General features: G+C 45.4%; 1 pseudogene; it reads right to left on the reverse strand.

Annotated features, from left to right (window-relative positions):
- Positions 1–13,177, reverse strand: part of LOC137532445 (E3 ubiquitin-protein ligase TRAIP-like) — a 47,183-nt pseudogene that overhangs the window by 24,964 nt on the left and 9,042 nt on the right.

Genomic DNA, 13,177 nt, shown 5'->3' on the forward strand with positions numbered 1-13,177 from the left:
GAATATGGAGGCTGAGGTGTTTATTTCCCTTTAGACAATGAAGATCGTTGTTCTACTGATCCTCTGCCTCTAATCCTTTTAGCCAATGACCCTGAACAAGCATGCAGTTCAGATCTTTCTGACTGGATTAGCTGCATGCTTGCTCCAGGTGTGTGATGCCAGAAAGCTCACCAGGCAGTTGGTATTGTTTGAATGAAAGAAATACGGCATGTGTGATATGACATGCCGTCAGGTCGTACCAGCGTGATATGACATGCCGTCAGGACGTGCCAGCGTGTAATACGCTGACAGCAGGTCACGTGATGCTATGTAGATGCTGGAATCGGCAATCAGGTGAGTTTTAACCCACTCATCGCCCGCTCGCAACTCTGCAGGGAGGGAGGAAAAGATAGTGCACCAGGGGTTGTAACCCCATCATCCCGTGGGCCATAATTTGCCCAGCGCTAGTGTAGATGTTCTGCAATAAGCCATCAAATAATTCACTTTTTAAAGTACCCGGTCAGGAGTCCTGGTCAGAGATTGCAATAAATCCCCCTAAAAGGGTTTTAACCTATTCTACAATGATCAAAACTACACACACCCATAACCCCCCCCCCCCCCCCCCCACACTCCTCATTGGCTTGCCTAGGCAAACTCTAAACGAATTCTGTGTGGAGTGACCCTTGAATGGCTATCTTATGCACTTTCATAAAATGCAGACATTACTGATTTATATCTGACTATAGAAAGCTGCCCTCTCCAGCCAGGATGGGAACAACCATAGCTTACTTCTTTAAAGGGAACCAGAGACGAAGCACCCTCATGTATTTTACCATAAAAATCAGTGGGAACATTAGAGAAAACATTTACTCTGCTCTCTGTTTCAGCCTCACTGCTAAAAGTGTCTGTTATCTTGCTGAGATAAGAATCCCGGACTGAGCATTGAGTCTGGCTTTGCTATAATGACTCAGCTATAATGATTCCTGAGCAGAGCCAGCAGGGGGCAGGCTTGGACTTGAAAAGACACCAAAGAACACAGTCTCAGCTATAATTATTCTGTAGCAAAGCCAGCTGACTGCTCAGTCGGGATTCTTATCAGAGGTGTTAACAGTCAGATAAAACAGAAATCAATGAAACAAAGAGCAGATTAGGTGTTTACTGTCATGTTCCCACTGATTTATAAGGTAAAATACATGAGGGTGCATTATCTCTGGTTCTCTTTAAAGACACGCAATATATGGCTAGTTGCTCCACCGCAGCTTGTCCGGACCCCATATTCCTAATCATCTCTTCCACTTCCTGCCGCCGAGACTGAAGCAGAACCTCAACGCTGAAATGAAATAAAGAAAGTACAAGTTACAGCTCGGATCATAACCCCCCATCCTACCAGTTGCTCTATCACACCTCTCGAGGGACCGCAGTTTATTTCGCAGTTTCCGGGCCTCTTCTTTGGCAGTTTCGGCCTCTATCTGCTGCAGATCGAAGAATTTCATTTGTTTCTAAAAGTGAATGGATCATATGAAAAGGTCAGTCAGGAAGGAAATAATAAAAGCAGCCCTCTCTATCTCCAAGCAACAAACCTTCAGCGATGTGCACAGCATTTCCAAGTCCCCAATCTTCTTCTCCAGACATTCTATGGTGACGTTTCTGACATCCAGCATGTCCCGAAGGGAGTCCACCAATGTCTGGCATTCTCGCTTCTCCTTTTCTGCCAGGAAATGGAAAGATGCATTTATTTCTTACATCTTGTGTCTAAATTCTTATGAAAATGAGTGCTAGTAACTTTATGGCGTATGTAATGGCTGGCTGGTTTAACCACTTGAGGGCCGCGGTGTTAAACCCCCCTAGTGACCAGGCCATTTTTTTACTAATTCGGCAACTGCAGCTTCAAGGGCTCACTGCAGGGCTGCACCACTCAGCACACAAGTGACTCACCCCCTTCCTTCTTTTCTCCCCACCAACAGAGCTCTCTGTTGGTGGTGTCTGATCGCTCCCTATTTTTTTTTTATTTATTTATAAATATCTGATGATTTTTTTAATAAATGTAACCTTTTTATTTTATTTTATATCCCACCCTCCCTCCCCCCACCAGCCAATCAGCGTGATCGACTGTCATAGGCATGCAGATTGGCTGTAGGGGGGAGGGATAGATATAAAATATCTACAGAGGGGCCTTAGAGTGCAGCGCTGTACAGGGTTATTAGACGGCGGTTTTGTCGTCTACCAGTCTCCGAGCGGAGATCGCTCCGCTTTCAAAGCAGAGATGCGCGCTGCAAGCCCTATAAACAGCCATTCACGCCAATCCGCTCACATGAGTTCTCACTTTAACCTTTTGGGGACAGCTGATCGTAAATCCTACGCCGCACTTAGGAGTTATACCACCTGCCATATCCACTCCCGACGTGATCGTGCGCACCCGAGAGGGGAGATTAAACTCTCATATGACAGCTGACATCTCCCCTCAGTGATCAGGAGCCATCGCGATTAGCTCATGATCACTCCGCTCTGGCCAGCATCCCCGTTCGCTCTGCATTAAGTGTCGAGTTCCGGCTTGATGACGTCATCAAGCTGCGACCCGGAACTTAACGGCGGTGCGAGCGAGGATGCCTGCCAGAGCGGAGGGGGCTAGAGCTGCACATTGCTGAAGCCTGGGAGGTAAGTAAAGGCTGCCGGCAATACGGGGGACACCCGGCCAAACTGGGGAAACCATGCCTAGCTAGCCATACTAGGGATCCGGCAGCCTGACTACCCCCCCCCCACCCAAATGAACCCCCCCACCCGCACATAAAAAGGCCTGGTTTTTAAGGGAAATTAGGCAGCCGGTCCCCAAAGGGTTAAAGTGAGAGGAATATGGAGACTGCCATCCTCATTCCCTTATAAACAACGCCAGCTGCCTGGCTGTCATGCTGAGAATTCAGCTTTAGTTGCATTTGATCTGCATGCCTATTCTGGACCAAGAACATAAAGTGAATGTGAAGCAACATGTGACATGATGACAAACATACTCACATGATACTAGCCCTACTAAGAAATTATGTGAAGTCCCTTTCTGTTTGCCAGTATAGGGAGTTAAAAATAAAAATTGGAGCGGTTATCTATGGAAAAAGAACTTCTATGATTTGTCGACCAACTTGGTTAACTTAGCCCCATTTTCCGAAGAGCTTAAACAGCCAAGAAACCATGCAACTTACCGTCAGGTAGAGGTGTCACATCGATAATTTCCGACAGGTCTGATCACTTTTCCGGTCAGTTCTATACAAAAGTCAATGAGAAAAATGATCAGACCTGTCGGAAATTATCGATTCACCCTTTTACCTGACGGGAAATTGCATGGTGTGCATCAGGCATGAGAGACCTCGAGATAAGGTTCTACTGCAGGAAAGTTCAAAGGGTCATTATTTCTGCTTTGCTTCACAGCTTAAAAAGAGTGAGTGTGGATTCTACGCTGCAACTGTAACAGTGATACAATGTTATGAATAAAGCTATAGAACTGAAAATACGACTTTTCTTTGCTACTAATGTTCTATTTATTATACGCACTACACATACAATTACTCTCAAGTTTATATTCACTTCAGATTTGCTTCCAACCTCCTCAGCGGTATGCCAGACACTGTTGGGCAAGAAAATGCAAAAAGTGATATCCCCGACAGTGTTGCGCATGCCGCTCAGGAAGTTTTGCGATGCACAGGTGTTCACCAGTAAAAGTTTCTTCATTGTAGGGGCTGAAGTAGATGTTAGCTAGTAATAGGCTATCTAGTATAGGTGCCCCCCACCCCTGATCCAGCCGCTACTCACCAAGCCTCCATCTAGTGATCACCGCAGACTCCAGTATTATTTATAGGGAGGGAGGATCGGTACTGTTTAAATCGATTGGGAATCGGCCTGCGGTATATGGGCAGCCGACCGATCTCTCTCTAATCAGATTCGATTAGAGAGAGATTTGTCTCTAGGTCGAACTCGATGGACGTGTGTCTTTTTTCGACCTGGGTAACTATGTAAAAAGATGTAAAAGCATCTGCCCATCATTGCTTGATGTAAGGCTACCTTTACATTCGGATTAGTGCAGGTTGAGCAGCTGCAGCTTGAAAGTATAAATAATCAGAGCTTTTGGGGAGTAATCTTGAAACTTAGTTTAGATTTTGTGTTTCGAGCTTTTATTAAACTCAAAATGTACACGAGACCCCTGCTTGACACATTTTGGTAAGTTACAAGAAAAAAGGTTATGAAAATTAATTGGATCACTTTTTGCACAGAAATCCAGCAGAAACTGAACGGCAGGGAGGTTATGTATTAGAAGCCGAGCATCAGCACAGAAGTCAGGCAACCGGCATTGTTTATTAGAGAATGACGATGGCAGCCTCTGTATTCCTCTCACTTCAGGTTCCTTTTTAGTGAGATTAAACTGCTCCGTCCACTTTGATGACACTTCCCTGGAGGGCTGGGGTGCGGCGACATAGCTAGCATAGCTGCCCCTGTATAGGAAGTTTAGTTACCCCAGTATGGCTAGTATAGTGCCCCAGTATAGCTAGCATAGTGTCCTAGTATAGCTAGCATAGTCCCAGTATAGGTAGGTAGTGCCCCAGTATAGCTAGTGTAGTGCCCAGTATGGGTAGGTAGTGCCCCAGTATAGCTAGTGCCCCAGTATAGCTAGTATCGTGCCCCAGTATGGGTTGGTAACCTCCAAGTATAGCCATCTCCCCCCCAGCCCCAACTGCTGTTACCTTAGCCAGCGGCCGCTTCCTCTATATTCCCTTCTACTGCCCGTGTTACTGATTCACAGCACGGCGGCTGCTGTGAGGAGGCAGGAAGCAGGGCAGCGGCTTCCTGTATCGCCGTTACTATGGGAACCGCTCTCTCCAGCTTCCTGCCTCCTCACAGCAGCCACGGGGCGCGCTGCTGTGAATCAGTTACACAGGCAGGAGAATGAAATATAGAGGAAGCGGCCGCTGGCTATGGTACCAACAGCGGCGACCGCGCGGGAGGGGGGTCAAGAGGACAGTCCTGTGGCCCAACTGCAAACGTCCCATGGAACAGCAGTGGGCCGTGAACCGGTGGTTGGGGACCCCTGCTTTAAGGAGCCATGTCTGCTCTGATACACGCGAGTTTTTGTGTATCCAGAGATGTCACAATAAAAATTGGACTTTTACTCGACCCCGCAGTGTAGCGGGATCCGGTATTTTTCCTTTTTTTTCAGCATTCACCAAACCCTGCTCGGTAGTACAGAAGTCTCTGCAGCAATCTTTGCAGAAATTCCTCTGTCTGTGACAGTTTAGAAGAGAGAAAAAGGCTTCATGGACCCCTTCAGATGTGCTTACATGACACTAGAAGCCACTTCTGCATAAACCTATATAGCCAATCCAAGAAGAGAAAGCTGTCCGGCACTATTCCAAATCTAATAAAACCTCTTTATTACAACATCTACTTCATTACAAAAAAGTCCATAAAAGCGTATACACATACCAGTTGTGATGATGAAACTGCGGGGCAGTTTGGCAGTAGAGCCCGCCTAACAAATGTTTCGCGTATCCTGCGTCTTCAGAGGCTTTGCAGTGGGGGACGCCATCCGTAATGGGTGTATTTATAATATAGACTCCCAACATCATGCGCCACACCCCGTCGCTCACTCAACTGCACTGCAAGAGACTTCCTGGTTAGATAACGTCTCTAACCAATAGCAGACTTGCTCATTTAATTACGTCATTACACGCACGTCCACGCTGGCTCCCCCTAGCGATGCATATCAACAAAGCCATGAGATGCATCGCTATAGGGTAGGCATACTAATGGGCCCGTCCACACATGGTTGCTTAGCAACCAGTCTGTCAAAACCGCTGCTCAAAAACAAAAGTATTTAAAACCATATGCTTCAGGAGGCTTAAAAAGTATTAATAAAAAAAAAAAAAAAAAAAAAAAAAAACGATTGCACACAATATGTCCCAAATCTTTGGGAAAAAGCTAACCGTGGCCATCTTGTGGGCAAATAAGGGAAGAACATTTTAAATATAAACCTGGATGGAATCCATTGCAAAATCCACCCATCCATCCACCCACGACATACCGCTCTTTGTTAAGTGATAGCAAGAAAAGAGGGGGGAGACAGAGCATTGGTTATTAAAAAAAAAGAAACAGAATGGCTCATAAAGGCAGATGCTATGGGTTTCTAAGGCCTAAATGACTATGTGGATTATGTCCTGTTTCCTAAATCTGTGAACTTCCTTAAAGGAACACAGTAGGGGGGAGTTCAATGCATTTTCTACGGGGGACCATAAGAAACCCCGGGTAAGTTCAACGCATTTTCCCCCGGCCCCTACAGTATTCCTTTAAGTTAGCGTGCAGTCTTAACAGAATCTTTAGCGAATATATGCCATGTATAAATACATAGAATTTGTGAAATTATGTGGATATAGGTATTGGATGTATTCACAAGTATGTGCTGGATCCTTTAATGCTGTGATATGGTTAGTCAGTCAATTTATGAGAAGGGATGAGGTCCTACACCTTGGAAAATATTGTTCATTGCATTTAAGGAGTAGTTAGGTTCATGTCATCTTAGGAGGAGTAGTGTGGTAGTGCCCTTTGACCCTATTCACATACTGAAGTAGTTCAAATGTATGTACTTAATCTTTATCCCCCCCCCACCCCCCATATTTGGTGGATGGCTGGGTGGATTTTGCAATGGATTCCATCCAGGTTTATATTTAACATGTTCTTCCCTTATTTGCCCACAAGATGGCCACAGTTAGCTTTTTCCCAAAGATTTGGGACATATTGTGTGCAATTGGTTTTATATAAAATACTTTTTTAGCCACCGGAAGCATACAGTTTTAAATACTTTTGTTTTGGAGCAGCGGTTTTGACAGAGAGCTACTAAGCAACCATGTGCGGACACGCCCATTAGTATGTATACCCTATAGTGATGAGTCTCGTGGCTTTGTTAAAACGCATCGCTGGGGAAGCCAGCTTGGACGTGCACGTAATGACGTAATTAAAGAGACACTGAAGCAAAAAAAAAATAAAATTATGATATGATGAATTGGTTGTGTAGTACGGATAATTACTAGAATATTAGTAGCAAAGAAAATATTCTTTTTTTTTTTATATAACATTGCATTATTCTCTAATATTTGCAGTTTACACGCTACTCAGCAGTCTACATGATTTTACAGAACAGGCCAGTGAACTTTTGAACTGTCCTCTGCAGAGAAAAAGAAAATAGACAGTTGAGATGAGCTTCAGAAGACAGAGCTCTCTGCAACTTTGAAAGTGGTGGAGCTCAATGGCTCTTTTGCATAGATAACTGGAGTTTAACTCTTCCTGTACTGGAAACAATATTAGACTTATGTCTCTATTCCTAATGTTTTATTTCTTATCTGTACTAATCATAATTTTTTTTTTATCGCTTCAGTGTCCCTTTAAAATGAATTAATCTGCTATTGTTAGAGATGCGATCTAACCAGGAAGTCTCTCGCAGTGCAGTTGAGTGAGCGACGGGGCGTGGCGCATGATGTTGGAGGGAGTCCAAAGTATAAATACACCCATTAGGGATTTCGCCCCGCTGCAAAGTCTCTGAAGACGCAGGATACGCGAAACATTTTTTAGGCGGGATCTACTGCCACGCTGCCCCGCAGTCTCATCACAACTGGTATGGTTTCCTGATTTTATGGACTTTTTGTACTGAATTATCAGCACTAAGCAGATTTTGTAATAAAGCAGTTTTATGAGAGGTGGAATAGTGCCGGACAGCTTTCTCTTCTTGGACTGGAAATGTTGATTACTTGCTACTGAGATCCTGAGCACAATCATCGACTCATAGGAGTAGAAGCACTGCCAGTTTGTTTACTACCCCTATCTAATCCACGTAGTTTGTTTTTCTGCGCCTCCTGCAGTGCCAGCTCTGTGCCCTCACTATTACCCATTCACTATAATCCTACATATAGCTGCCCAACTAAAGTGATGCAGAAAAGCCTGTCTCCTTCTCCTCTGCCGCTCGGAAGAACACGCCTTCCAGAGTGTTGGAGCAAATACAACAGAGAGTAGGGACACCAAGAGCCAAATATAGTGTAGTATGTACTGGTAGTTGAAATGAAGTATGACAGAGTAATAAGCTATAATCACAAAGCAGCGTTACCTCCAAGGCAACCACTGTAATAGCAGGTGGGGAGATTAGACCTGACCTCACTCAGAATTAAGAAGTCGCTCTCCGCAGATGAGGAAAAAAAGGGGGCAACACCCCTCCACCAGGGGTGGACTTAATATAGTGTAGTATGGATACAGAGGTGCCAAAAGTATAAGGCTAGTTACACACCGGGACGTTGCGTTATAGTGGACGTTATGGTCGCATAACGTCCCCTAACGCAACACCTGCCGGTGTTGGTAGAGGACGTTGAGTGAGCCGCGATAAGCGGCTCTTTCCGCATTAGGGCAGTGAGAGTGGCGCTGATTGGCCGGCGGGACCATGTGATCACGTGGTACCGCCAGCCAATCAGCGGCCACCAGTGCAGTGCATATTGAGTAGCCATGTGCGCGGCTACGTAGCGGCCTCTCCCCGTCTCCTCTCCGCCCCAACACTGAGCATGTGCAAACAGTCTAATGCGGCTTGAACGCTATAGTATGCTGCACGCTCTGAAGAACGTGCAGCGTTACATGTAACGCAACGTGGGCAGTGTGAACAGCACCATTGACTTTGTATTGCTGTGAGTTGGGGAGCGTTACAGGCTGCACTAACATGCGCCTGTAACGTCCCTGTGTGGAAGCAACCTTAAAGAATCTAAAAAGTTTAAAACATAAAGAGGCAGTGGTGGACCTACCCCCCCCCCCCCCCCCAAGCAGACAAAAACAAATTGCCAATGTGTTTGTCAAATACAACAAGTTTATTTACATACTCCGGAGGACAATGCAACGCATTTCGCAGGTTTGATCCCACTTCATCAGGCAATAACAACGGAGCAATAGCATATTTGGTCAGTAGAAGTGCCAGGCACCTTTGTCTTGTGTGTGTTGGAGCAAATAGGGTAAGGAGGATGTGGGGGAGGCTTTTCCTATTTGCTCTCTGTTGTCCATCATGTGCTAGCCAATGGTACTTGCTATTTTTCGATAGCTCAGAGCTGGAGGTAATTACCGAACATCTCTCCTGGCTTTACCGCATGTTCTAATCTTTATGAATTGACATTTACTGACGTGTTGAGGTATTCACCACAAGTCGGTAATTTACCTCACTGGTGGGAGATTTCAGCCTGCCATGCAGTAACAGCCTTAGTGAATCATTTACTGACTGATCTGTGAAATCAGCTGTTTTCTGCATTCCTGCAAGCAGTAAAGCTTTGTGAATGCTGGCTTTGTGTCTCCTCCCCTCCCATAATGATATATCCTTGCAGTTGTTTGTGTCTCCTCACATCCCGGAGATGAAGTTGTCCTGAAGTTACTTGAATCTTTACCTCTACTGCAATAAGATATCCCAGCAGTCTCATTCCTACCCGCACTGGTGAGAATTCCCTGCACTAGTTTGAGTCCCCTCCACTTCCTCAATGAAGAGATTACTCTGCAGTATTTTGAGTCTCCTCCCATCCCACGCTGGTGAAGTTTTCCTGCAGTAACGTATACCTTCACACCTTGGGCCACAAGTGTCAAACCTAGTACTCAAGGGTCACAGCCATGCCAGTGTTTAGGATGGAACGAGAAATGGAGATGTGTTCTACTTCATGAACAGCACCTTTCCTGATTCAGTCCCATCAATTTGAGTTGTGCCAAAAAAAAAAAAAGGCAAGGACTTCAGCCCTTGTGGACTGAAGTTTGACATCCCTGGCTTGGGGAATAATGAAATATCCCTGCACTAGTATGGGTATTTTCCCCGCCCACACGGTGAGATTTCCATGCTAGAGCCTGAATGTTGAAACCATAAAAAAATTTTACTCACCTTTTATGTGAAGACTGGCTTTCTCTCTGTCCACTTCATTCTGCAGCAAGAGAAGACAGCAGAACATGACTCCAAGGAAATCTAAAAGCACAACAGAATATACCACCTTCTTCATTGTAGTTAGGCTCAGTTCACATCGAGCTGGAACACAAACAGCATGTTCGGAGCGGACAGTGCAGTGTCTGCTCCAATGACATTGTGCAACTGCTTGCATTCAAGAGCAGATGCGTTTCTACCACAGGCTTCTGTGGGCCATGCATCCGCTGTTGCACGTTCCGTGCCTTTAAATTTGCCAGGAGGCTGTTCCCGACAGCAATGTATAAGGTAGGTGCTGCTTGGTAGTCAGCGCTTACCACTAGTTTGTAGTGAGAAATATCAGTATATGTGCTCCTGACATTGTTGGTGATTAGGAACATATTTTGAATAGCGACAGGTTCAATGTACAGCCTTAGTGACGGTTCACAATTGTTTTAAAAACGTATCCGTGTCTCTGTCTTTGGGCCCGGATCAAAACCGGAGACACGGATACCCATGTTAAAAATAGCAGCAGTCTTTACATACTTCAAAAACGGATCCGGATACAAAAACTGAACGGAGTGTCCCCAACTCGTGCAGACCTGGATCGATCCCTGATACACGGAGAAGTAGCGACGGGCAATGCAAAAACGGATCTCCCTCTACACAGAGAACTTTGCACACAAAACGGAGGGAGATCCACATTGCCTACTGCCTGCCCCTTCCCCCTATAAGTGTCCCGCCAGGTAGCCCGAGGGGGTAGCAGCCAGGATGGGGGGGGGGCTGCTGGCACAGCGGCGGGGAGGGGGTCGCCCCCCCGCCCCCAACTGTGCCCACCCATCCCCGCTCCCCCTCCAGCTATGTGCGGAAAAAGTAAAATAAGCGAGCAGGGAAGCACCTTACTTAGCTGGAAAAGGGCAACACAGATCCGTTTGCGTTCCGGTTTCTGAAAACAGGAGCCCGGACCACGGATTGCGTTCTGCAACCGGGTTTAGTGTGGACCGACCCATACCTTTCATGATGGGAAGCAGGGGGAACACTGACACAGAAACAAACTACAATAAGAACCATTACCTTCAGCGATTCCGCATCTAGCGTTGTCTCCTCCTCTAAGCCAACGTCAAAGAATAGTTTGTTGATAATTTGCCGGTTGCTCACCTACAATAATCAAACAACATTTGTTAAAGATGTTACGGCTGGTGAATTAGAAGCCCCATTTTTATTTTCTCAGTGCATTGTGGGAGGACAAAAGCATAACTGAAGGACTGACCAAATATGTTGTTTCCAAAAAGATCTTTTAGTGACTGCTGCCTAAAAGCCTCAGCTTCTCTTTACATTGTTCCTTTTACAAGAAAATTGCAGTTTCCACATCTACCATCATCAATGAAATGCTCATAATTTTGGCTTACATGCATATTTCATGTAAATCAGGGGTCTCAAACTCACGGCCCGCGGGCCATTTGCGGCCATCAATACAATATTTTGTGGCCCTCGCTGGCAAAAGCCTCCTTATAGTTCTCTTCAGTGCTCCCAAGTAATCCGCCGCATGCCCGCCGCTAAACGAGGGCTGCAGAGCCCCCAAATCGCCCGGGGGGCAATCCGCTGGCATTTCCTGTAAGGGGTAGAGCTTTCAGCTTCAGCTCTGCCCCTCCTGACGTCAATCGCCGCCTCTAACCGCCCCTCTCTGTGAAGGAGGAGTGAGAGGGGCGGGCAGAGGCGGCGATGCGCCGCGATTGTGAAATTCCTTATGTGGCCCAGCCTCATCCTGACTTTGCCTCCTGCGGCCCCCAGGTAAATTGAGTTTGAAACCCCTGATGTAATTTGTAAGCAGCTTGGTTGTAGGGCAATAAAAACAAACATTTTAGATTGGCCCAATTGCAAAATACAATTTACATTAACTCTGCATGCAAGCTGGAATTATCTGCGTCTCACTGACCACCTCTATCCCCACATAACATACTCTCTGGGAGGGGGATAAACTGGATTTTGAGAAATTCAGACCAGAGATTCTAGAGGATTTATTTCCACAGCCAGGTGAACTCTATGCGTTTCCTAAAGCTCGGCCAGAAATAATGGTATGCACACACTTGAAAGATTAATGAAAGATCTTAGACCAATTTTACCCCCTTTCATGTAGTATGAGAGCCATACTCTACACAGTCTATTCTATGGAGCTGAACTCCCCATCAGATAAAATTCTTTGCAAAATGCTGCACAAAAAGATGCTGTACACATGCAACAGATCAGTATCTGAAAAAGATCTGATCCTGTAAAAGATCCGTTCCTGCAAAATGCATTCATAGTCTATGAGATCTGCAGATCCTCATACACACCTTGTTTAACAGACATTCATCTGCAGATTACCTGCAGATCAGATCCACCAGGATGGATCTTCAGATCTGCAGATGAATATCTGTTAAACAAGGTGTGTATGAGGATCTGCAGATCTCAAAGACTATGAATGCATTTTGCAGGAACTGATCTTTTGCAGATACTGATCTGTTGCATGTGTACAGCATCTTTGTGTGCAGCTTTTTGCAAATATTTTTATCTGATGGGGAGTTCAGCTCCATAGAATAGACTGTGTAGAGTATGGCTCTCATACTACATGGAAGGGGGTAAAATTGGTCTAAGATCTTTCATTAATCTTTCAAGTGTGTATGTAGCATAAGTCTTCTGGGTATGGAATTACCTGAATTGCTTGGTCTCTGAATGGAGTCAATACCCCAGATTTGTAAAAATCCTGGGAGCCGAAGAAAGTCCAATAACAGACCAGTAGACAGAAATTGCTCCATTTCCAGTTAGAACTGAGGCTCCGTGAGTGAATAGGTATGTTTTTATGTTTAGTTTTTCACTAGAAACACCATTGAATAAAAACCTCCACCTTTCTCCTTGCATAGCAGGGTTGCAAACAATTATTGTACCCCTTTTACTATTACGTTCAAAATAAAATAAAGGGATACTTTATATATTCTCTGTAGTGGTAGAAGACACTTAACGAGAATCTGCAATAAAAAAAAAAAAAAAAAAAAAAATCACTCTGGGGGATAGTTACCTCTGGAGTGGGAAGCCTCTGGATCCTAAAGAGGCTTCCCCCGTCCCTCCGTTCAAGTGCCAGGGTCCCCCGAAGTGCGGTGAGGTAAATATTTACCCACCGTGATCCTGCCCAGGCGCACTAGCCGCTCTTCATTTGAGTTAAGGCGGAAATAGCTGAACCCCATTGATCCACTCTACTACACAGGTGCGAGTCCTTTTGCGTCTGCGCAG

Source organism: Hyperolius riggenbachi, chromosome 9 (genome assembly GCF_040937935.1).
Source record: "Hyperolius riggenbachi isolate aHypRig1 chromosome 9, aHypRig1.pri, whole genome shotgun sequence".
Lineage (NCBI taxonomy): Eukaryota > Metazoa > Chordata > Amphibia > Anura > Hyperoliidae > Hyperolius > Hyperolius riggenbachi.